This window comes from Capricornis sumatraensis, chromosome 19, assembly GCF_032405125.1.
Source record: "Capricornis sumatraensis isolate serow.1 chromosome 19, serow.2, whole genome shotgun sequence".
In the NCBI taxonomy this organism is placed as follows: domain Eukaryota; kingdom Metazoa; phylum Chordata; class Mammalia; order Artiodactyla; family Bovidae; genus Capricornis; species Capricornis sumatraensis.
This window is the reverse complement of record NC_091087.1, coordinates 43,057,763-43,083,897: the sequence shown is the minus strand read 5'-3', so window position 1 is coordinate 43,083,897 and position 26,135 is coordinate 43,057,763.

The following is a 26,135-nucleotide window of genomic DNA, read 5'->3' as shown; positions in this document are numbered from 1 at the left end:
ATATATTGGGAACCATCTGAAAATTTAAAATGAACTCTGTAAATCTGTTTCTCTGTGGTAATCTTCAAACTCGAAACTTCTGAATGACTCAGTAGGCACTGATGTTTGTTCAGATATATTTTACCAAATAGTCTTGACTGCATACTGCCCCATGAGTTCATAGAAAAGTATGAAATGGTAAAGGAAATCTTTACTTTACATTTTCAATTTTAATTTTATTTTACACTTACTATGTGCCAGGGTCTGTAATATAGAATGGATTAAAATGATAAAACAATTGTGGTCTTTGCTTTCATGGTGCTATGAGTATAATAAGACAGACAGACATTGCTCAATAATATGCAAGTAAATATAAAGTCACACCAGTGATAAATGTTTTGAAAGAAAATACCAAGTACTTTGAGAAGGCAAAGAGACCTCTTCTAGACAGGAACTAATTTGAGGACACAGAGATTTGTGATCTGAGTTATCTAGGGTGGCTAGAACCCCCATGTCATGAGCTATCCATTGTACATTCTACCTAGCTAAAGGAAACAAAAGATGCCTGTCCTAGAAAAGTTTCTCACACAGTGGAATTTGCAGCACAAACATAATAGCAAACATATATATATATGAGTAAAACAACCCATGTTCAAACTTCAGAGACAGACAATCTGATAGTGATTATTTTACAAAGAAACTCATGTGCTGAGAAAGCAGGTAAGTGTACAGTGGACTAGAAAGGAGAAGTAACATAATCTAAAGCATAATTTGGGAAATATTCCAGCAACCTGGGTCATTATTAAGATACTGAAGGAAGCAAAGGCAAGGTTTGAGCAAACAGAGAGAGATGATATTTGAAATGGACTGAATGATGGTGCACACAATGCCTTGAAGGCAGGAAACAGGAAGGAAGGCATGTCCTGACCTCAGTCCCCAGGAGCAATCACACGGACAATGCTTAGGACAGGGTCTGTGTACTCATGAGAAACCGACGTGCCTTCTTCACCATAAGAAACCAAGTGCGATGGACTTGCTGAAGGTTAAGTACAATGTGGACCCCGCCCTGCCCCCCCCCCCCAACCCGACCCCGCCACTTCACCTACATGTGTTCTCCTATGCTGCCCAGCTTAGTCCTTTTGGGTCACATTAGCTTTGTGCAAATCAAAGTTCTGAAATGTGGCTTTTGCCAATTAAAAAAAAAGAGAGAGAAATGAGTATCTGGTGTACTGCACTGTTTGCAAGAGAAGCTGGATTTATGTACCGCAAAATTTACATTGGTTTTCTGCTTCTGGAAAGTCTTCCCTTGATTGACCTTATGGCTTGGGGTATGTTAACATTCTGAAGACTTTAGGTGATAAGATGCACTAATGGAATTTGATACCCAATCACTTGCTTAGTTGACAGCTTTTACAGAACAAAATAGTAAATTTCAAATCTGCTTTTGTTTAACTATTCTGGCTCTTTCCAAGGTCAGTGTTAATAAGTCCACACCTCGACTGAAACTGGCAGCGCATAAGTCCTTTAAAGACTGAAAGAAACCTCAGAAAGGTGTGCAATAGACTTTGGCTTTAAAATAAGTCTGCTAAAAACAGGCTATTTCCCATACCAAAATTACAGCCAACCTTCACATTATTTTTAAAAGTCTAAGGGCAACTCAACTTAATATGACATTTTCAATGGGATGTACTTCTTGAGTACAAATACTTCTGTATTATAAAATCCTTTAGTGCTTCCTTTTCAGTCCTTCAGTATCTAGATGTATTTCTTTCCCCTCAAATCTGTGATTAGGCAGAATTTCTATCTTTTCTATCGAAGACATTTAAACAGAATGTAGATTTCAGGCTTATTTTGTCTATGACTCTAAAAATGCAAAGAGCTTCATTTTAATATACTTGATTTTCTTTAGAGTCAACATTCCTTCTTGCATTTCAATGTAATGATGTAAATCAGCGCAGACACTCAGAGCTATCTGCAGCTTCTGCTTTGGTCCCATATTATGCACCTCCTCCACATTCTGCATTGTTTATCCCAATCACTATTACACTAAGTGAATAAACATTGTTCTAGTTTACATGTAAAGCAGCTTCTGAATAGAAAAGATTCATGGTGATTCATGATAACACAGAAAACTATACAACTCCCATCAGACCTGTCATACCATGGAGTAGTATTTTGTTCAGTTCTATGCAGGAAATTGAACACCCCTTAAACTTCACGTAAAACACAGTTCACATGGCATCATTTTAGAGACCAGCAGTCTTTCGAAGTCCAACACAGTCTGTCTTCCAGCTCTGGAAGAGAACCACCTTTTCTTTGAACACTAAAGGACGCTGTTGGCTTTTGTGGGGTCTGTGCAGCATAAAAATGTGCACCTTTGAATCCGAGACTGACACTCAGCACTGTGAAAAGGCTTCCGGAAGGAGCAGGCGCACTTCTCGTGGCTCCTCTGTGATCTGAGATGCATGCTGTCTCCACGGCAGATGCTCGTGGAGTGCAAGAGCGATGGACTCCTCTGCCTGCCTTTAATTCACCTTTTCTCTTTGCCCTTCCTTCCACTGACCTCCTCCCACGTCCCCCTTCCCTCCTCTTTGCTCCCCTCTCTGTCTTTACACCCTTGCCCCTTCCCCCGCCCCACCTCTTTTATGTAGAAACCTATAAAATAGAATGTTTGTACAAAGATTAGGTAATGCATTTCCATTGTGCTGCTGGGTGATGTGCTTTGTCAGGCCAATATTACTATGCAGCTCACAGAACCACAGAAATATATTTTTTTCAGCTAGAGGAGAATTAGAGATAACCCTGTGAAGTGGTTTCCAAATTGTATTTTAGCAGTGGAATCTTTGGTTTAAAGAAAATTCTACATGGGATCATAATATATAAAATTGATGAAAGTGAAGCTGCTCTTTGAAACAAAGAAGGAAGAAGGGCCCAGAGTCCCTCATCCTCAACCTCCTCCTTCCCTTCAAGAAACCCTGGTCTCCTTGGGAGGAAAACCTTGATCTTATGCTCTCTCTCCCCTATCTGAGAACCAGAAAGATCAAACATTCTCTCCCAGGTAACATACCTTTTAAGTTACAAGGACAGAACCACAACCCAGCATTCTATATCTGGGAATCATAGGTGATTTTGTTCTTATCTTAATAAAATGTGAATTCAGGTCTGATGAAAACACAGCGTGACTTGGAGGGAGGGGTGGAATAGTTACATAACTCCAACAAACATTTACTTAGGATTTATACTGTGCTAGGCAGTGAGCAGGTGTTACAAATATAAAAAGAAAGATTCATTCCTTCAAGATGCTTTAAGTCCAGTAGGTAGAAAGATGCATAAAACAAAAAAAAGCCATACCCCGGAGTTTGAGGAGAATAAAACACAGAAAGAACCTTCCATCTTCCCTGTGGGGTCATGGAAAGCTTGATAGAGAAGGTAGCATTTTAGCTGGAATATGGAAAGATAGGAGCTGACCAGGAACGGGGCATTCAGACAGTAGATCCAGCATGGCCAGACGTGTGGAGAAATGAAACTCTGGCATCAGTCAGAATCTTAGCCAGTAGCTTGGTGCGGCGTGCCATATGGGAGGCAGAATGGTGGGGAGCGGGGCTGGAGAGGCCAAAAGGACCCATCATCTATTAACTTGGGGAAAACCAGAAAGAATTCAAGAATTCTGAGCAGGAAAATGGCGTGCAAGTTAGAAAAATCATTTTACAATGAGGAGGATGCAAATTAGAGCAGTGACAGTGAAGGCGATGATGACCTACAGAGTCCAGAGGACTTAGTTATTAATATATCCTGGGATGATGAGGGAGGGTAAGAGAGAAGATAGGGCCAGCTTTCTAGCTGCAACAGTTGGGCAGATGGTTGTCAGCCCTTAGGCAATATAGAAGGGAGATCAGGTTTTAGGCTCTGAGAAAAGAATGATTGGTTTTGAATATACTGAGTCAGAGGAGAATATGTGGAGTTGTGATGAAAAAGTCTTGTGCTTAAGAAGAGAATCAGAGGTCTTAAAAGAGGGTAGGGAGGAGGCCAGAGGGTGCAATGCCAGCTTTTTATGTGGTAACAAAAACCTTGGGTAAGATTTCTCTGAAAGACCACAAGGATGAAAAACACAAGAGCGCGACAGAAGGAGCCCCTGAGGACTCCAAACTCTAAGTGATGGGTATAGAATGAACATCTCACAAACAAGCCTGAGAAGGTATCACCAGAGGCATAAGATGAGAGAGAGAACTGTCATGGAATCCAACCCAAATGAAGAAAGAACCTGATCTCTGTGACATTCCACTGAGAAGCCAGTTCAGATGAGAACTGAACATCCATCACCTACTATGGTTACAAGAAGGCTGTGGTCTTTGCTGGCAGGTTAGTGGAGTGACGGGAACAGAGGAAAGGATGTAAAGGAAGAATATCTCCAGTGGAGATATTCATTCTAGATTGGTATTTCAAAGAACTTACCTATGAAGGGAAGGGGAGATACAGGCTTCTAGCTCAAAGACCATGGAAGGTAACATTAAGGTTTTTCTATTATAATAAGAGAAACTTGAGACCAATGAAACTGGAAGGCTAAAGATCCAGGACAGAGAAAAAATGGCAAAAGGAGCATAGCCCCAAAGATTCCAAAACCCTGGAGGTAGTAATGGTCTGGAACAGGAGGAAAATGGGTGCAAATTTAGATGTTTCCTAGCAGTGAAGTTGATCTGTGACAACGTCCCAGACTGCTGAATGCCAGAAGTGAGAGAGAAGGGGAACAGAGTTTGAAGACACAAGTTTGGAAGAATCCCTGAATGTAAAGGCTGAGGACGGGAAGTACATGGATAAAGACACATATAAAAACTGTCCATTCATGTTGATGGATAACTGATCTTAGAGACGTAGGTTTCTGGGTCCAATCTAGTTTTAGGGAGATGTCCATTCTTAATCCTAGCCTTATGGGTTGGATGCAGCGACATTCTACCCAAATGTCAAGAGGACATGAAGCAGACAAGAAAGACAGTGTGCATTCTGAAAATTTTCAAAGTTGTTAAGACACTCAACTTCCCTCCAGAAGATTTAACCATCTTCTCAGTTCCATCCTGACTTCCTATGCCCTCCAGGCAGAGACAAACCAACTTTCCTCTCTTCCTGCCAGCAGCATCTTCTTCCTACTTTGCATTTACTTTCAACTCCCCTTTCCAGCATCATTAGGAGGAACAACACTGGGCACCTCCTCTGTCTGCAGGCTGGCTGTGTCCCTAGACGCCACCTGCAGGCCATCGGAGGGCAGATAACATCCTCTCCACTGGTGGAGGATGATACTGGATACATCGGCACCAACACTCCCTACCTTGATATGATCAGTTAATGGCAATCGGTCTTTATAAAAGCCTCACTAAATTCAGGTGCTATTGCCTCGCAGAGTGTTCTCACCACTAGAATCAGTGTGTGTGTGTGTGTGTGTGTGTGTGTGTGTGTGTGTGTGTGTGTGTGTGTAGGGGGGGCATCAAATTAAGTCACTTCCCACCTACCTTTTTGCTATCAACTTGGAAATCATTAGTACAAATGATGGTTTGCCTAACAATAGCAATGCAATCAAAACAACTGCATCCATCTCAGTGAACCATGTCACTGGCTTGGGTATTCCACTGGCTGCTAATTAACAATGGCACGCATTAATGGCCCCAGCCACAGGGTCAACACAGCAATTGTAGTGCTACACTGCAGGCAGAAATGATAGATATTAAACACTTTTCTCCAGCCCCAAGGAAGAAGGGGGAAATAAACATCACTTGACAGCTGATATCCAATGGAAACAACTCTCTAAAGCAGCAGGCTTCCCCAAACCTGAGAGAAAGTACTGTACGAAAGTGACTTCCTGCTTCCAGATCTCTGAGCAATTTTATGCTGAAACTTAATAGAATGTGAAACTTAGTCCTGAAGAAGGACTGAGGAAAAGAAATCACCACTGTGTGAAGTTCAGAGGAGGGCTGGCAGGGGCAGTATGGCACCCAGCTCTTCTGCTAAAGCCTTTCCTTCCAGCAGCTGTACAGAAGTGGGTTTTAAAGCCTTAAAAAAAGAAAAAAATCCCCCTTAGCCTTCCAGAGTATCCCTAGTGGATTCTTCAGGAGCCCCAGTAAAGGAACCATTGGGTTACTTGGCCAAGATGACCCAATAACTAACTTGTATGGTGCCCTCAGGCTTTGTACAGTTCCAAGCAGGCAGCAGGTGCCCATTAAATACTTGTCAGCTAAATGAATAAGCCGACTCCCAACTGTTAGCCACTCAGCCCTGACTAGCCTATCAGATTACCGTCTGTGCCTACCCTGAGCAGTCTCCAGAGAGGCAGTGAGAAGACAGAGGGGACATGGGGTCAGGGAACAGCTAGGGAGGGAGGAGAGGAGGATTCTGTGTGATGGGCCTTGGGCACCTGCCGGGAGAAAAGATGACCTGATAAGGGGGTGATAGCAAAGACCACGGTGTCTGGGAACCTCAGAAGGCACCTGGGGGCACCTCTCCCTTCTGGGGATGAACTTGAATTCCAGCCCCCTATTCAGATGCTGCTTTTCCGTTGCCTCTCCCCGAGAGTCTCCGAGGGAAGCAGACTGTGTTTGTTTGTTATGCACAGCGCTGCAATACACAAACAGATTGACATAAATTTATGCCAGCCTTTCTTGTTTAAAAACATGAATTATTCAAGAAATATTACAATATTAATTAGAAATCATTAAAATACGAGTGTTGGGGGAGGGAGCAATGAGATGGTGCATTAGCAAAATCGCATTTAGCCCAAACATAAAATGTGCCAAAGCTGCTTAATCATTGTTTTGATAGTCAAAATACCATAACACCAGTTTCACAGAACGGGGAAGAGGAAGGCTCTTGGAAGCCTCTGCTTCCCATTATTATTGGCGAGATTAATTATTTATGGAGCTCCGGCAGTGTACTGGGTGCTCCAGGAGACACAAATAAGACGAGGTTTCTGCCCGAAGGGCAGAGGAGCGAAATCAGAGCAGCACAGAGTTCTGACACACACACCCAGCCAGTGATTAATGATCGAGAGAATGAGGGGCTCTGACTTCTCAGTTTGCTCAATATTTTGAGTTTTCAGCCTTCAGAGGAATCACAAAGTGAATGCACTTACTAAGGAATGCCACGGAAGAAGTAAGTTATCAGGAGCTCTAGAAATGAATAAAATATGTGAATTTGGAAGGTCAATGTTTCATTTACAAACTTAGGTCTGGAGGATTCACTGGTGATGGTGACTATTTCATATTTGTTATGGGTCCACAAACCACAACTGTCACACAAAATGCACACATGGCGTAACTTCTGTAAATTTGAAACATTACAATACAGGTAAATGTGGATATCACTTATATGAATAGGACACCGGCACTGACATGTAGTAATCATTTAAAACCGGGACTTCAGTGTGATTGATGCACCAGTGCATGTGAAAGAAAAAACCAGGAAACACAATGAGTCAGTTCATCTCAGTCTAAGAGGGGCTATTTCGACAGCTGGATTAACTATTTCATGGTAGGGTATCATTCAGAGTCTGCTGCAATGGAACACCAATAGAATCCTCGTGACTGTAATGGATTACAAGCGCTTTCACTCAGCACCAAAAGACGTTGAAATCGATCAGCAAGTGATTATCACACCCTGCAGGATATGGACAGGAAAGAGTGAGAACAGAGTTGCGGAGAGCCAGAATTGGAAACTAGTTCATCCTCTTGCCCCATTTAGCTTAGTCTATGCCCAGCAAGGGACCGCGGTCACGCCCAAACACCATCAGCACGGAATGTCACAGGGGCACAGTGGAAGAAGCCACTGAATCTTTCAGGAACACTGAACTTGACACGACCTCAGAACAAGCTAAGGACATCCAGGCCAGGCTGTTTCTCTCTGACTTAGAATGTGAGTCCGTTCTGTTGTATGATTAAAAGTTCCTGGTCTAGAGCTCCTTGATAATGGGAGACTTTGTCTTATTTCCTTCCAATTCCAGGTCAGTGTCCACATATTAAGATGAAGACATGGAAGGTAGGGCTTGAAGCTGGCCTGCCTAGAGTAGCGAGTCAGGAAATCAAATAGGTCTAAACAGAAACATACAGTAGCTGGAGGAGGAATGAATCCAGAAACGAGAGGCGGACAAGCAAGGAAAGACAAACCCAGAAAAGCCATCTCAAATTCCAGCTAGGAATGTAGGTGCCCTCGTGGATCAGAGTCTTAGGAACAGTAATAGTCACAAAGGAAGAGATGAGTGAATTCTCTGGGGCCTGCTTCAAATGGCTTTTCGTTCCTTTTCCCAATTCTCTTGAGTGTTTCATCTTGCAGAGAACCTCTGGTTGCTGAGGGAGCCTCTAACAGCCTGCACTGGCCCCAGTATGCTCAGTAAATATTTGTGGGGTGAATGACTCAATGATTTTAATTTCAGTTCAAGTCCATCTAGAGACCAGCAGATGTTCAGGGAATCTAAATTAATTACTTCCCACAACACATATATAAATTGACTGATATTACTAACGGGAGCGGAGACAGGGGTTGGAACGAATGTGACTATTTATAAAAATCAAAGCTAAGTGAGGCAGCTATAGAACCTTAGAAGTTGGGTAGTTTTCCAGACTCATTAGGCGGCCTCCAAACAATAATTGGCTTGTGGCCCTTGCACTGGTTCACACTTGTATCCTGCTCAGTATTGCCATCTAGTCCTTCTGGTACTGATCCTTTTTACCTTGTGCATCTGAATCCTCTTTCTCCACTTTGCTAAGACAAGAGAATATGGCTTTAGTCACTCTTCAGTTCAGGTACAAATATATATTAACTAACTCTCTCAACACACACATATATACACTCCGCATTCACACAAATTGGGAAACTAGTATATTAACTTTTTCATTAGATTTTTTTTTTTGGAATGTTTCTTTTAACTTCTGGGAGTGGAAATAGGAGTTATTTTTAAGGCTGCAATAATAGGCTATAATAACAAGCCAGAAAAAACAACCAGCAGACTAAAATAAAGGTACAAATTCATTTGGAAGAAAATACAAGTGTAATGAGATACTTGACCCCCAAAACATGGCCTCAATCGCTGATCAAAAGCATTGTGCTTTCCAAACAACAATCAGGATGCACTTTAATACAGTAGTAACTGCCCAGGTTACAAGATCAACTTGTCACAGTTTGAATTTTCTTGAGTTCATGTCTACAAGCTCTGAGTATCTCTGCAGCACAAAAAGCTCAAGAGAGCATACCTCACTTGAAGAGAAGAACATACCAAATGCTTCCGGACTGATTTATTAACTGATTGGCATCAAGATGGAGTTCATGTTATTCTTCTGAGACTCTGTTTCTGCAATTAAAGCCTAGCTCAGAACAGAAGTGATAACAAAGATAACTCAGTCCAGTTCAGATCCCGGATTAAAACTCCTGTTTCCTACCTATATCTTCTGGGGTGTAATGTAAGCCGAAAAGAAGCATGGCAACTCCCAAAGGGGAAATTTTAAGGTAAGCAGAAATATGCATACAATCACACACAGATGCACACATGTGCATACAATCACACACAGATGCACACATGTGCATACAAGTCCAGCACCATGATTTTTAGGACTACTTCTTACAGGTTAGGTATTATCTTAAACTGCCTCAGTGTGCGCCAGGCTGATTCATTAAAAACCTTGGGGATCTGATAGGATCTTCTAGAAAAAGGAAACACCCCAAGGTACCATAGCTGTTACCTGAATAGGGGTCTGCCTATCTGGACCCCAGAACCTTCCAAGTGACCATCATGGTGTGCTTCTGGCAATACCCATGGTGCTCTCAGGACCCTGGAGATCCCAGAGCAAAAAGAGGAAGGAGGGCTGCTGTTTACTAGCCAGAAGGTCCATCCGGGGCTATATACCTTTTACTATTTTTATTCAAAAACTCAACAGAACTCAGGATATCTGCACCTTGCCTGTTGCAAATGCTCTCACGTTAGCACTCAGTTTCGGTCAATTCTGACCTCCATGAAAACTTTCAGTGTCCAATATATGTCTGGAGAACAACGCTGTAAGGACTGCCCATCACTCTCCCCAAGATATCCCTCTACTCTCCTACATCATTCTCAATACACAGACTTCTAAACGCCAAGAATCTGGCTAAGGCTAATTAGACCTAGTGTATAATGTAACACCTTGGATTTCCCAGGTGGCGCAAGTGGTAAAGAATCCTTCTGCCAATGCAGGAGATGCAAGAGATGTTGAGTTCAATCCCTGGGTCAGGAAGACACCCTGGAGAAGGGAATGGCAACCCACTCCACTATTCTTGCCTGGGAAATCCAATGGATGGAAGAGCCTGGTGGGCCCCAATTCATGGGGTCACAAGGAGTCAGACCTGACTGAGCACACACACGCTATACCACAAATACTGACACAGTCAAAAGCAGTCACGATACCTGTATTCAAGTAAGTGTGTCAAAGCTGCAGGAAGAGACAGTTCTTCCCATCCTATCATCATGTAAGAATACACTCCATAGCAACCTACCCACAGATGTCTTGTCACCATAAATTCTTCCCTTTGGAAGCCTAGCATGATGGCAACCCCTCCAACCCTCTGGATAAAAACTGAGATACTCTATAGATCACACTGGTACCACAAAATAAGGTAGAATTTACTGCAGCAGGGAGAAAATAGCCAGAGGTCTCAGAATGAAACCCTCATCCCAGTGTTCTTCCTGCTGCTGCTGCTGCTAAGTCGCTTCAGTCGTGTCCGACTCTGTGCGACCCCATAGACGGCAGCCCACCAGGCTCCCCCGTCCCTGGGATTCTCCAGGCAAGAACACTGGAGTGGAGTGTTTGTACTACTTGTTTTAAAATATGAAAGCCTCAGGAAATCTGCATCTTGCCCATTGCCAAGGCTCACATAGAATATGATTGTGCTAACACTGGTGCTAAGTTTGGGTGTCATCTGTGGACAAACGTGCAAAGGCTGCATGGAGTCCTGACCCCTCCATACCGGAAAGCTACACCTCCCTAAAATTAAAGCCCAGAAACCAGAGCAGAGGAGACAAGTAAATATCCCCTTTCCTCATGGCACCTCCCGCCTAATGGGAATCGTAGTTAATGGTCTGAATCAAAAGCGACGTCTTGTTTTATGGAATGCTCACTCTTTGTTAAGCAAAGCTGTTTGGGCGAAGGGCCATTCTATTGATTTAAAAATTGATTTCTTTTTCCCCCCCTTCATATAACTAAAACATGGCTCACAAATCACAGCTCTTTTATTCTTCTGGCTGCAACCTAGGCTGAATCTCTCCCAACCTACTCACCGAGGGATGTCTGACAGAGGAAGTGGGAACATTTGGACAGAGATTGTTCAAGATTCTATTAAAGGTTTCAAGTGGCTTCCTTTGAACATTTGGTAATTTATATTTCGAGTCCCTTGGTGTAATTATTGTAATTATCATTAATCATCAACTTCCAGACCCAATCGAAATACAGAACATTGGAAAGGTCAAAGCAATGGAGAATTCTACTATCCTTCACAGAAGATATGAGGCATTAACATTCTGAGGCTCCACTTGTGTGACAAAGATTGTAATGAAAACAGAAAATAGCACAAGATTAATGTTCTCATGATAAGAATCATCATAAGGAAAAGAGAAAGTGGAGCAAATTTAACCCGCTCCTGTCACTGAGGCACAGTGATGAGCTGGGTTGAGGGTAAAGGGCCGACTGTGGCAGCCTGGTCTGACCTCACTCAAGATGATTCTCTCTTTCTTCTTTCATGGAGTAACAAAGACAGGAATCCAAGGAGCACGGTGGGTCATGGTTTGGATAATTCAGTGAACTCCTTGTTGTCTGTCTCGTTCCCTCGATAACAATCTCCAGCTCAAATCACTCACTCGACCTTCAGACCCACATCACAACTGCCTACCAGAAATCCACCTGCATATCCCAAACAGGACTCATCACCTCTTCCCTGAATGGAATCCATCTCCTATGCACAAAATATGACAGTGCACCGACCCCAAATTCTGGAGGCATTCATACCTGTATTCAAATCCCAATATGGCCACCTATTTGTGTGATCCTGGAAAAGAAACTTGCCTTTTCCGTGGCATTTTCCCATTTGTAAAACATGCGTAATAGTACCTACTCCAAAGTGTTATTTTAAAGGTAAAGTGAGGCAATATACATAAACTGCTTAGCTCTTAGGAAGTGCTCAATAAATGTCAGCTTTTTTTTTTTTTCTCACAATACAATCCCTCTATTATTACAAAGTCCATCCAGTTACTTAAACAGAAAAAATAAACCTGGTAATTATTCTATATTTCTTCATCTCTGTCACCCTTACATAAGCAGAATAGGACTGTATTCTTTCAGCGATAACCCTCTAACCTTCCTCAGTTCTTTCCTTTTCATTTTCATGGCTTCTGCCTTAATTCAGACCCTTAGTACTTTTCCCTGTATGAATTTAATGATCATATTCTTGCCTCTAGTCTTGTCCCATTCTAAACCATCAGCTACACTGGAGCCAAAATTCTCTTTGAAAGCATAAATGTCACAATGCCCTTCTATGGCTTCAATTTCATCAGTGGCTTTCCAGCCCACCTCCTATAGCTCAGATTACATAGGCAGACATATAAGGCTTCCTGTGACCCAGCCCTACACTTTCTTCTTCCCATCCTCACTCCTTTCCAGCACTTCCACATCCCCCATACTCCAGACATATCCAGTTTCCTTCAATGCAGCATAGTTCTCAGTTTGTCTTGCCTCCCACCCTTTCAGTGCTGGTCCTTCTATCTGAAATCAACATCCCTCTCTATCTGGCCAACCCTCCTAATCCTTAAGTGACTCAGCACAGGCATCATCGCTCCTCAGGCTCTTGCGAGAAGCCCTTTCCCTAAGCCCTCTTCTCCCTTAGGTAGCTTTAAATATTCCACATAAATGGAATGCTCCTTAAAATGCTCCTCTCTCAATATTTATGTTGTGGTTTATTGTATGTAGGTCCCCATCCCCGACCAGGCCATGAACTAGAAATCAGACACTGTTCTCTCAACTCTGAACCTGGTTATTAGGTTTGTCTCTAATACATAGGAGAAGCCTTGAATAAATTCACACATCCTGCTTATCTCTCTTGCTATCTACTGTTATAAATGAGATGGGAAGTGAAGTAAAAGCTAAGTACTTCCTCTTTGTCTCTTGTTCACCATTTAGATGGAAAATGAGTTGGAAAAAAAATGAAACACTAAATGGAAAATAAATACTGTGGATTATCTATGCAGTTCCAAGATCATTCAGTTTTTTTTTTTTTTTTGGCATTGTTGATAAAAGACAATATAGGGCCTGCTGAAATGCACCAGCAGGCTAAAGATAACTGTGGAAATTGGCTGACATTTTCCACTTAAATTGTCCCTGTATAAGAGAAAAAGGAATGAGAGACATTATGAAGAAGAAAATTTTTAAAGCTAACTCTTTAGGGGAGCAAGGGTAGAAGAGCATTGTACTATACAGCTAGTTTTCTGTAAGTCCATTAAAGGAACCAGGAAAGAAAAACATAATTCCACTTGGTAACACAAAGGTGCAGAAGCCAAAGAGGTCCATTTCAGTGGCCTGCAGAAAGTGTGCTCAATTTGTCTCTTTTTTGCCAGAGGCAAACAGCTGCCACGAGAGTGGTGAATGCTGTAGCTGAGTCCCTCTCTCTGGCCACTGTGAGATGACAGATTTCTCAGTAAGAAAGTGGCAGCTGGATTCCATGTGGAAGGTTCAAGCAGGTTCCCTGGACAAGAGGCCACAGGAGCTGTGCCAGTGGACAGTCTCTGGGGTGGGGCTGACCCGAATGACTGTTTACTGCTGGAAGCGGTGACACTGGAGAAAAACTAGAGTTAAGAAAAGAACCAAAGTTTGTAGCTAGCAAGACAGTACCAAGGCCCGAGGGAGGGAAAGAGGTCAGAAATGGAAAGTAATAACATCAGAAGATGGGAGTGAGTGTGCACTGGGTCAGGAGGCGTGCTTCAAGAGGAAGGCTGTGGATGAAGCGAGCAAGGGAGGAAGAGGGCAGACAGACCTCCATGAGCTGCATTCTATGCAGAGGGCCACTGTGTTCTCAAAGGAGCTGGTCGGGATTAAGCCACAGGAACTTTTTGAGGCAGATGAAAATATTAAAGTTTCCTTCAAGTGCCCATGTACCATGACACCACAGTGAGGAAATGGAGAGAAATCAGTCGGAGCCTGGAGAGTAGAGTGACATGGCCACAGAAAGCAAAAAGGAAAGAGCTCGGCACCCTAGAAGCCACACGATCAGCGCCCACACTGGGTCCGCAGCTTGAACAGCAACCATCCTGTCTTCATCTGGAGAGCCTGTGGGCTCCTGATAACACCACTGTGGGGGGTCTCAGACAACTCCTCCCACCCTCTGCTCATCTCAGCTGTGATCTGGCTTTCCCCTGGTCCTGTCTGTCCCTTTCCTGCTGACAGATTTCGTCTGTTGGTCTCCTTTGCTTTTTGTTTCATCTCTATAAGATGCTGCCTCTCAGCAACCTTCCTCTAACCAATGTGTCCAAGCTTGATGAGAACTCCTATGCGCTGTATCTAGACCAGGCCCCAGGGCAGAAAGTAATGTCTCCCCAAGCATGTGTTCACGTGTTAGGGAAGATGTTCATAACCATAAGAATTCTCAAGGGTAACTAGACAAAACTACTCCTAGCTCTAGACAGAAATGACTTAGGGTAATTAAAGAAAATCACATTTTGAGGAACAGGGTGGTTTGCTAAGGGTCTATATATGCATCTGGCATATAACAAAAAATTCTGTGAAACACATCCCACTGTATGTTTGGTACCAAATACTGTGTTTGGTACAGAAATCAACTAATGCTTCCAAAGATGTAGGATGAGTTACTAGGAACTTGAAAGTCCTGGGCATGAAAATGAAATTCTTAGGGAAACAGGAGTTCCATTCATTCCTAATTGCAAATGGTACCTGGGATTTTGACTCAAAGAAGAATATAGACATTAGAAATAATAGGTTTGGGGGCTAAGCTGGTTATATATCATTAGAATGGGAATTCCTAGTTGAGCTCATCAAAACAACTTTAAAATATAGAGGAACACTCCCAGAATCAAGTGGTTAGCCATTACTGTGGAAGGAATTATGAATGATACCCCCACCAAAGAACAATAGGGTTAAAAATATCCAGTTATTTTAGATGAAAAAATACTGGAAAGGGAGTTGCAACCAATACTGAAGGCCTAATGAATGACACATAAGACAAAATTGAGATGCAAATATATATGTATAAATAGGTGTCACAAAGATGTGATGATCCGATACTCATGTCAAAAGCACTAGTTGACATGTATACCCTATTAGTTATAAATAAGCCCATTAGCAAGCCATAATACTGGAGTGGGTAGCCTTTCCCTTCTCCAGGGGATCTTCCCAATCCAGGGATTGAACCCCGGTCTCCTGCATTGAGGGCGGATTCTTCACCAGCTGAGCCGCAAGGGAAGCTGAAGAATACTGGAATGGGTAGTCTATCCCTTTTCCAGGGGATCTTCCTGACCCAGGAATTGAACTGGGATCTCCTGCATTGCAGGCAGATTCTTTACCAACTGAGCTATGAGGCAAGCCCAAGTCCTATTAAATCCTGTCTCAAAGGGGGTATCATCCTGGGGCTACTACAGGGGTTGACAGGGCAAGTACTAGCATACTGAGAAGCCTTTGCCATTCCAGCAAACCCAGGGCTTTCAGTTGTGGTTTTACTTGTGGTTTCTGAGTTTTAACTAAACCAGAGAGATTGTGTCACCAGATACTAAGCGAGACAAGATGATCATAACCCGGGAGCCACATGAAATTCATATCCAGTGTCAGCACTGAAGTCCAACAGCCATGTGATTTACATAAATATTCAAAAGCTACTGCGTGAATAGAAAGCGTAGTGGAGCAACCTGGGATGGAAGATAGAAATAAAGCCATAGTTATTCACGTAGTAGTTAAGAACATGGATTCTAACTCCAGCCTGGGTTCAAATCCTAACCCCACCATTTACTAGTTAAGTGATACTGGGCAATTTATGTAACCTCTCTTTGCCTTGCAAATTTGTTAGTAAAATAGGAATGTTAGTGGTCCATATCTCATAGGCTGTTGTATGGATTAAATAAATTAACTCATGGAAAGCTCTTAAGAGAATAAGGGGCACATAGCAAGCTATGTGTGTGCTATCCAGTACAGACCATAGAGCTTAAAAATCTAAACATGAAGCAGAGGCTAACATGAAAGTCAGGTCACGGCAATACTAATTGAATCAACAACTATTTTTGAGTGCGTATTGCATTTGGGGCACTTTCCTAGATTCTTGGAATATTTTGGTAAATTCAGTGAGTCTGTATAAAGCAAGCAGAGAAATTATGTACTTGTATATAGCTCAGCTGGTAAAGAATCTGCCTGCAATGCAGGAGACCTGGGTTCTATTCCTGGGTCGGGAAGATCCCCTGGAGAAGGGAAAGGCTACCCACTCCAGTATTCTAGCCTAGAGAATTCCATGGACTTGTATAGTCCATGGGGTTGCAAAGAGTCGGACATGACTGAGGGACTTTCACTTTCATAGATATCTACATCCTGAAGACAGAAAGAAAGCTAGAGGATGTTTGAAAATTATTCTCTCCTTTCCTGGAAAATTTAACCCAAAACTGTTAGGTGGGACTAGCCATGCTGCTAGTCATGGGGGGATGCATAATTTCCTAGAGCTGGGTATTGTAGCCCTTGAGAATGAGAAAGGGAAGGTTCGGAAGGATAACTGTCATGGGGTGTTGGAGGATGAATGGGCGAGGAGGACTTCCAGGTGAAGACATCATAAGCTGGACAGGGTGAGCAGGGCATCACAGAGGGATTAATCAAAGGGGTCAATGGATCAAAGCCAATGGGAACTATGTTTCTCACCAATGAAGAAGGAAGTAACAAAGAAAAAGAGAACACCAGAATAAGCCTTGTAGTATTGGATTGCAATTGGATGCATCCACGTGAACTCAGATTTTCCATGTACATAGATAAATGCAGAAATAAACACAGGCCGAGTCACTGCCAACATGAGGCCCTATCACCCTCGAACACTTTAGTATATATTTCCTACAAACAAGGACATTCTCCTGCTTATTCCAGTTCAGAAGGATGAGTTTTCCTTCAGGTTTTAGGCGCCAGTGGGGCTGCCACTGCTACCGCAGCAGTGCGGATCTACGGCTGGAGCTCGCCTTGGAGCAGGCTCAGGAGAGACAAGAAAAAAAGAGAGGAAAAACCAGATTTTACCCACTCTCTAAGGCTGGCAGGACAAGAACCCCTTGTTTCTGTCCTCTAGTCAGAATGACTGGTTGCTCTCAAAGATTTTGCTGCCCGAACCCACTGCACAGTTCCCTGATTTGGCCTGCTCTTGGGTCAAAACTGCAAAATAAAGGAGTTGGTGGGGAAGGCAACTCAGAGCTGCCTTAGTAGTTGTTTTTCATGTTAGACTTTCCTCCTCCATCCACCTGCTATTGTTTACACTTCTGTCCTTCGGTAGCTGGTGTTGGTATTTTAACCAGTCTAGAGTTGTGGTCATGGGTAGAGATAAACTTTAGAGACACAGCTCCATCTTTGCCAACAAAGGTCTGTATAGTCAAAGCTATAGTTTTTCTAGTAGTTATGTACAGATGTGATAGTTGGATCATAAAGAAGGCTGCGCACCAAAGGATTGATACATTAAAACTGTGGTTTTGGAGAATACACTTGGGAGTTCCTTGCACAGCAAGGAGATCAAACCAGTCAATCCTAAAGGAAATCAATCCTGAATATTCATTGGAAGCACTGATGCTGAAGCTCCAATACTTTGGCTGTCTGATGCAAAGAGCCAACTCATTGGAAAAAACCCTGCTGCTGGGAAAGACTGGGGGCAGGAGGAGAAGGGGGTGACCTAGGACGAGATGGTTGGATGGTATCATCGACTCAACGGGCATGAGTTTGAACAAACTCCAGGAGTTAGTGAAGGACAGGGAAGCCTGGTGTGCTGCAGTCTATAGTGTCACGAAGAACTGGACACAACTGAGCAACTGAACAACAACAAGAACTCCATCTTACCAGGTACTAAAAACCTCAGGCTTTCTTCTAAATTTGTCAGCTATGAAGGCCAGGTTCCTAACTGTGCAGTCAGATAAGTCACACGGAGTCTAGTGCTTGGAAGGGTCCTGTGTCTTTGGGTTAATGCTCCATCATTGCCATCTTGAAATTCTTAGTGATTTTATCTTTGAACTTGTGTGAGTGAAGTTCGATGGGATAATGGAGCATGTTTGTGGACACAGGAAATCTGTCCCATACGCACCCGCACTACTCTTCCTTGCTGTCCCCACCAGCATGTAGCATTCATGAGGTTCCATGAGTGCAGAATTCCAGTAGACCCACAAGGCATGGAAGTTCAATGGGTCTCAAAGCAAGTACAAGGTAATTGTGTTATATCTGTAACTAAGTAAGCAGGGATGCCAACATCCCCCAAGAAACCATACTTTCTGTTAGGATCAAAATTTGCTTTGAACACAGAAAGAACACAATGGTATTTAATAAGAAACACAAATGACCAAGGAGACCTATCAAATCCTTACTCATGTTATTTCCCTATTTCAGCCAACAATTTACACTGAAACTGATGACTTAGAAGAAAAGGAAAAGATAAACATTCCTTTATGAAATAGTCCCTTTGCCTATCAGTCCTCTGTTCGTTAAGAGGGGCAAGCTAGGGAGTACGGGTCAAATGTGAGTAAAGAAAGAAGTGAAATAAGAACAGTTGAGTTAGTTTCTACTCTTCTGGTAAGAACAAAATATACAGGCATATATGAACTGTGTAGTTTCCGTGATTCTGCATAAGAGTTAAATGCCCTTATATTTGCATTTAAATTGCCATTGTACAATATAAAGATACATTATTAGTATGAATTTTACATTTTACATTTAACATTTTTTAAATTTTACATTTAACATTTTATTTTTTTAAACTTAGAACACCACTAAATAGTTAATAAAAATACTATGACAAGAGACTGACCACAGAAGAAAAGAAAAATCTTTGTACTTAGTTCTTTTAATGATGCTTCTTTCCTAATTTTTTAACAAAGGAAAAGTGGCAGTCACTGAGCCATGCCCTACTCTTTGCCACCCCATGGGCTGTAGCCCTCCAGGATCCTCTGTCCATGGGACTTTCCAGGCACAAATAGAGGAGAGGTTACCATTTCCTTTTCCAGGGGCTCTTCCAGACCCAGGGATTGAACGCTTGCCTCCTGCATTGTAGGCAGGTTCTTTACCATCTGAGCCATCTTAACAAGGGATCTGCATTTTCATTTTGTACTAAACAGTGCGTAGCTATCCCTGTCTGTCACTTTTGGCCTGAGTCCAAATCCAATGTTAGATTCTGCAAAGGAGCTTTCGGGGTGTGATGTGTTCCTGCCCAGTTCAACCTAGCTCACAACCTAATAACCAACCTTTCGCACCCGAAACCCAGCAACGATGTTGGCCTGTGGGCTGAAACCCAGAACACCCTAGAGAGAAGACTAAGAACTGGACTCTAAATTTTCTTCGGGGCAGGCTGTTTGACTGGTTGGTCACTTTTTTGTTTGTTTTCTATCTTTGCAGCAACATGGCTACTTTTGTTTGCCTATGTATCAGAAGATGGAAAATACCCCAATAATTTAATTGACTCTCAATCTATGCCACGATTTGCCATCATGGATTCTACAGAAAAAGCAGCAGAGCTGAAATCAAACAACATAGGCGTGGCATGCTGATTACATGTTTTCATGTGTAAAACTGCATAGCAACACCAACTTCCAAGAACTGTTTTTGGAGTTATATGAAATCGTAAGTAGCAGCATATAGAAGCTGCTCAGTCATGCATCTATATTTGCACTTGGCTGTTGCTCAGTTTCGAATCATTGTGCAAGTACCTTGGCCTGAATTTATTCTGAAGCTCTGTCACCTCTCTCAGCCAAGAGACCATTTAAAAAGTAATGCAGCCATTGTAAAACGCCTTGTGAAATAATGCATACCAGGATCTGAAACTACATATGTGGCTTATTAGAATGATCATATTCAAAACAGTTGAAGATGTATCTTGAATTAATAAGTTCCCTTGCCCTTCTCTTCTTGCCTTTATCATTTTTTTTTTCAAAACTTCAAATCTGAGCATTTTCCTTTGTTCTTACAAAACCATGGAAACTGATCAAATTCTGCCACATGCTTTTCAAAACTCTTCTGTCAGTTTGCTCTTATGCTTCTTTCCCACCTGATCAAATCAACATACGGAATGTCTTAACTTATAAAATGCATAAAAAGAAACGGACTCACCTGCTGCTCGAATTATGACAACACCACTAGAGATGGCTATGATCAGAGCGCAGTGATCATTCAGTGGCATAAAATTAAATGCTAAAATTACACTGGATCCTCGCTTATTGTCACATAAACTTAAAATGATATTTTCCAAGAAACTTAGGTTTATCCTTTATATATTTTTAAAGTGGGTTCTATAAGATGCAATTAGAATACAAAAATAAACATATACAGATGTTCATAAATTTGAACCCCTTTCATTTCTACCTTTCATAGGTGTACCTGTTTTAGCTTATGATTCCTATAATCTTCTCTAGGACAGAAGAAAGACACACAAAATGAAGTGAGCTTAAAAGGGAATGAACAAGTCTTGCCCAAGCAAGTGGATGATTTACATTTGCCATGTAAATGCAATTTTTTGCAGTTCTGTCTCAATTATTTATGGTATTAAAGGACAGGGATAGCACAGATGAAAGAATCATAGCATCTCAGGGTTGGAAGTGCTTAAAGGTCCTGCAGTTCGATCACTCATACAATGGTTAATTTAATTCCACAGCCTTATTCCTACACCAAGTAAACTTCCAGCATGTGCTTGAATATCTTTAGTGATGGCAAAAGGCTACCTCATTTCATCCTTGAATAATTCCATTAGATTTTGGCTCAATGTAAAGGACAAATCTTTCTATCTCTCTGTAACTGCTATACCTATTCATTGATAATGAAAGCAAGGACCATGATTTTTAATCTTTGTATTATCAGTGCTTGTGACAGTGTCCAGTTGACACATAGTAGGACTTCATTCTCTGTTTATTAAATAGAACTGAAATACAGAGCTAAAAAGAGCATCTGCCAGGCCATATTATCTCCAGACCTTGAAGAATTCCTCTTTAGTTGTGACTTCGAACTTACTTATCATCCTGATGCCTTCTCACTGAATGACTTTTATTTGTCATCTCTTTCTAGTTATGCTGTCCCCAGAATAAAACTGAATACTGCAAATCTGTTCTCACAAGTACAAAGTACAGTGAACTGGCAACCCCATCAACCTAAAGACTACTCTTCAAATAATGCAGCCAAGAATTAAAGTATCCTGTGCCGGCAGCTACCTCCTATGGAAAGACATGGTTACTTAACCAAGTCCTTTATCAGAGGCTGCTGCTACAGGCCAGTGGTTTCCTGAATTATATTCATTTTGTTCAGTCTCTCAGTTCTGACTCCTTGTGACCCCATGGACTGCAACACACCAGGCTTCCCTGTCCTTCACTATCTCCCAGAGTTTGCTTAAACTCTGTCGTCCTGCATTCCAGCCATCTCATCCTCTGTCATCCCTTTCTCCTCCTGCCTTCAATCCTTCCCAGCTCAAGGTCTTTTCTAAATGAGTCAGCTCTTCACATTAGCTGGCCAAAGCATTGGAGTTTCAGCTTCAGCATCAGTTCTTCCAATGAATATTCAGGACTGATTTCCTTTAGGATTGACTAATTTGATCTCCTTGCTGTCCAAGGGACTCTCAAGAGTCTTCTCCAACACCACAGTTTGAAAGCATTGATTCTTCACAGCTCAGCCTTCTTTTTGGTTCAACTCTCACATCCATACATGACTACTGGAAAAACTATAGCTTTGACTATACAGACCTTTGTCAGCAAAGTAATGTCTCTGCTTTTTAATATGCTGTCTAGGTTTGTCACAGCTTTTCTTTCAAGGAGTAAGCATTTTTAAATTATATTATGAATTATATTCACAGATTAAAAAAAACTTATTTTGTTGACATGAGCACAAAACTTCAGTGTAATCTTATTAAAATGGGAAATATCTGGGGATGAATGAGCATCAGATGAGTTCATGTTTGACCCTGACACTACTTATTAATGCCTATGTAATCTTTTACAAAGACCTTTCACTTGAGTCTCACTTTCCTCTGTTAATAGGGGATGAAATGTCTATTATTTAGGAATTATCTTTCGAAGGACAGTTAAAAGAGCAGAGGTACCATTTAGTGAATTAGGAAGGCTGCAGGAGGAGAAATCTGATAATAAGCAGAAGGTTGGCATCCAGGGTTCTGTTTTAGATATGCTAAGTTGAAATGCCTACTAAGACAATGAACGGTAATGTCAAGTAGGCAGTAAAAACAAACAAAAACAAAACATACATATGCCAGGAGTTCAGGAAAAAGGTCTAGACTGAAAGCGTGACACTGGATGCTCAAAACTACAGATGTGTATAAGTTATGGAACTTGGAAGTTTCCTAGAGAATGAGAAGAAAAAGAGTGTCTCCTTGCTGCTGCTGCTGCTAAGTCACTTCAGTCGTGTCCAACTCTGTGCGACCCCATAGACGGCAGCCCACCAGGCTCCCCCGTCCCTGGGATTCTCCAGGCAAGAACACTGGAGTGGGTTGCCATGTCCTTCTCCAATGCATGAAAGTGAAAAGTGAAAGTGAAAAGTAAAAGTGAAGTCGCTCAGTCATGTCTGACTCTTAGCAACCCCATGGACTGCAGCCCACCAGGCTCCCCCTTCCCTGGGATTCAGGCCCTCCAAAATTGGGAAGAAATAGCAGTGGAGACCAAAAACGAGAGATCAGTGGGATAGGAGAGGAACCATGAGAGAATGATATCCTGGGATGGAAGAGAGTACCAAGAAGTAAATGATCACTACTGTATTCTACTGAATCCTGCTAACAGTTTGGGTAATTTGAGGAGTTACACATTAGCTTCAGTTCCCAGCTCTAGAAAACTGCCTGGTGTGTTTTTGCCAAATGTTATTATTATAGATCTTGGTATTAAGTGGTAAATGTTACTATTTTAGATCTTGATTCAGTCATCCACAATATTTGTTATAACTTTCAGCTTTAAAATTTCACCCAATCATGGCTTTAAAATTGAAGTCATGATGGATGCATAAGAAATAGCTTTCCAGGTATGAAATCAATTGACTATTTAGGACACTTTGGTAGTTGTCAAACCAGTTATGATGCATTCAATAACAGTAATACTCTCTAAAGGTTTCCCTTTTGTCCAAAGGAATAGCATGGAAGATCTGACCCTCTGCCCTGCTGAAAAATATGTTACTTATAATCAATTTCCCAATTTACAGTCTAATAAGTCTATCTAAAAAAGAAATTACATTTATCTGATATGATTTTTCTGAAATGAATTCATGCTGACTCCTGATGATCTTTTTAACTCTGTACCTAACATCTTCATAATAACATGTTTTTAAAATTCACATAAGACTGGAGACAAATTCTTTGGTTACATCCTTTATCTTTTAAAAAGTAAAAACTGTACTTTCTCATCTTCAGTATGTCTTTCATCTGGGCCAATTTTTTAAATTTAGTATCAGAAATACACTATCAGTTTTCCTCCCAATTAGAAGATCTACAATAGCTGTAAAGGTAATTTTCCTAATGAATCATAGAACAGTAAACTGCTGACACAAACCTACAGATTCAAGAAATTCAATGAACCTGAAACAGGATAAACACAAGGAAAATCACGCTCAGAGACATCATAATCAAACTGAGGCAAAACCAAATATCAAGAAAAAGTCCTGAAAGTAGCCAGAAAAAACAACAGATTATATACAAGGAAGTGATAGAAATAGCTGCAGATTTCTCATCGGAAATCACTAGAAAACAGTAGAAAGATTATATTTTAAGTGATGAAAACAGAAGGCAAACAACCAGATCAAAAAAAGCCTATCAATCCAGAATTCCATATTCAGCAAAAGGATCCTTCAGGAATGAAGGAGAAATTATCACATGAAGGAAAACTAACAGAATTTGTCACCATCAGACCTGCTGTAAAAGAAATGCTAGAGGGAGTTGATCAGGCTGAACAGAAGTGGTATCAGAGGGAAAACTCAGAGCTTTAGGAGTAAAGGAAGAGCAACAGAAGTGTTAATATTTGGGTAAGTATAATAGATTATTTTCTTCTATTATGTTCTTTATAATATATGTGATTCTTGGCAGAGGGATGAACACAGTTGCTTAAAGAGGATGCTCAGGCTTGACTTAGTCATTTGAAACCTGAAGGTTTAATGTATGCAGATATAATATATACGAAAACTACAACAAAGAAAGGGCGAATGGGACATATATGGTTGTAAGGCACTGTCTACATTTTACTTGAAGTGGTAAAATGTGAGTTATAAGTAGACTAGAAAATTAAGTATGTGAATTATAGAGCAACAAATAAAATAATACTAAAAGATACAGTCAAAATGTTAATGGAGGAATTAAATGAGATACTAAAAATATTTAAGTAACCTAAAAGAGGATAAGAAAGAGAAAGAAGAGAAAAAAATTCAGAGGGAACAGACAAAATGATGAAAGAATAGACAAATACAAATACATCAACGACATACATCAGCTTGAATATAAATGGTCTAAAGGCACCAATTAAGAGATTGTCAGATTGCATTTAAAAGATAAAATCAAACTATGTATAAGCTGTCTACAAAAATTCACTTTAATTATAATGCTATATTGAAACTGAAACTATAGAAAAAACTTCATGCAAACACTCATCTAAAAAAGCCACAAGGAGAAAATGTAGATTTCAAAATTAAGAACCAGGAATAAAGCAGCACATTATATGTTGACAAAAGGGTCTGTTCACTAAGGAAATTTCCTAAATGCATAGGACAGACCCCGAAGAATATAGAAATCAGAAACTGGTAGAACTAAGGATTAAATAAAGTCCACAATTACTCTCAGAGACCTAAAATCTCCTCTTACAGTCACGGTACTGCAAGTAGGTCAATAACCAGCAAGGATACAGGAGGCTTGAGAAACATTATTGAACTTAACCTAATGACCTTTATGGAATACTCTACCCACAAAGAGCAGAATATGCCCTCTTTTCACCAGTACTTTGCATATCAGTAACATTGACCGTATTCTGGACCATATTTGGATGTTTAACACACACCTCATTTCCCTGTCTCTTGGGAATGTTTCGGGCACATGATGAGTGGCAGAGGGATGAACACAGTTGCTTAAAGAGGATACTCAGGCTTGAAGTAGTCATTTGAAACCTGAAATATTCAACCTCACATTTGTCTCTGGACCATGTAAAGTATGCAATATTTCTCGAGTATCAACTTTACAGAAACAGATTAATACTAAACTAGATGAATGAAAGCTAGAATACAAAGCAAAACTTTGGAATTAAAGCATGTATCTCCTTTAGGAACGTAATACTGATAAAGATGTGTATTGCTCATTCATCAAAGATGCCCCTTCCACTTGGAAATACCAGTGTTGTTTGTAATGAAAATTACTTTGGGTACTTGAAAGCAATTGCAATCCTGGTTTTTAAAAACTATCTCTTAACCTCTGTGGCTTCAAATGAGAGAATTTTAATACAGTCATCCATACAATGATTATTACTCTTTCTGACCACCTTGATCCTCTGTCATATACCCTCTTGCATTGATTCTTTTCCATTCAATCTCTCAGGCTGCCATTAACACAGTCCCCCCTCTTGATTAATAAGAAAAGGAGCTTAGAATGTGTTTTATCATCTTCAGCTTCCTGGTGTTTGTCAAATACCCTTGTTTTACAAGAAGTAGTTTTCTTGTAGGGCAGTGAGTGTGCCTGCATAATTTTTCATCAAGGCAATACTGTAGGATCCTAAATCACAAGCATTCTTTGCAAGTCCCTTAAGTGTAGTGTAATTTGGAAGCGGCAATCCATTTCAAATTCGGTAAATTAAAGGGGAAATAGCCAAGCATGAGTCGGAGAAGCAGGCCTGACTCCCACACCTGCAATTTCAACCAAATGACATAAAATGCCAAGCCATTATTCTTCCAATTTAGCTTCCTCAGCTTTCATGTTCAAAACCAAATTCATTCTAAAAG